This window comes from Brassica oleracea, chromosome C6 (assembly GCF_000695525.1).
Source record: "Brassica oleracea var. oleracea cultivar TO1000 chromosome C6, BOL, whole genome shotgun sequence".
Lineage (NCBI taxonomy): Eukaryota > Viridiplantae > Streptophyta > Magnoliopsida > Brassicales > Brassicaceae > Brassica > Brassica oleracea.
The window spans coordinates 3,500,590-3,501,791 of NC_027753.1; positions in this window are offsets into that span (position 1 = coordinate 3,500,590).

The window sequence follows — 1,202 nt, forward strand, 5'->3', positions numbered from 1 at the left end:
CCCCCCTATACTACAACATTTGCAATAGGTAGAAAAACCTATTACCACTTCCTCTGAGGGTCGGGCCTACAAGTGTATTATGAGTTTCACTTTTAAATAGGATTCATCACGTTATATGAAAAAGAACTCAAGTTTTAAACAATTATAGTTTTTCCATATTGTAAACTGTTGTCGTTTAACATGAATTTGGGTTCTTTTCATCACTGTCTCAAATAAGTCTAAGTTACAGAGTTGCGCCGTGTGTCTGTTCGTAATCTATTTTTTCACCGGTGAACTCTTCATGTTCCTATCTTAAATCGCTTGATCATAAATGTTCCTGATTTGTACCCCCTTTGTAAACCCTATATATATGATTCTCATCTTTGATGAACTCAATCTACATCTCCACAAAACTCATTGATTCCTCTTAGCTTTAACCATCTTCTAGAAAATGTTTCTCTCTGCCTCTCTAGTTCCTCAACCCGGCGTCCCGGCGTCCGTCACTCAACCTTCGAGTCTCTCCATCTTGGTCGTAGTAGTCAGAGCATAGCCTCTGGATTCCTCCGCTTCTGGAATTCCCTGAACTTCAAAAAAGACAGGGAGTTTGTGGGAATCACGGTTCTCTTTCTTGATGAAAATGTAAGTTAACCTTCGATCTATCACACTTATTTAACATAATTGTTTTAATTGATTTCATGATTCTGTGTTGAATAATATTATTTGCAGATTCCGTGATTCATGGGTTTACTCCCGTCGGACGTGCTAATCATTACATGCCATCTTTGAAAGCAGATTCTATTGTGAAAGTCGATCGTTTGAGGTTGCTAGGTGCTCAAGCATTTACAAGATAACTGATCATCCATTCCTCATTCGTTTCATCTCACTAACCATTATTGATGAAGTCATCACGGGAACTCTTGAGATCAATCTCCAGTCAAGATTAGAATGTTCGACAATCTCCAAGTGATTGCGAACACAAACCTAGAACTCCCAGGTATATTATCATATTGTATCTGGGGTTATATTATGTTTTGATATCATAACTGATATTTAAACTCGCAGATGTGGTTGGGCAAATCCGTTTGGTCCAGGGCTCTGACCTCACCAAAGAAACAACTTGAGTCGTTATACGTCTCATCATTGATCCGTAAGAAACAATCAACACATAATTCCATTTATATTACTTTATATATTGTGCTAACATCAATAATCAAAAATATTTT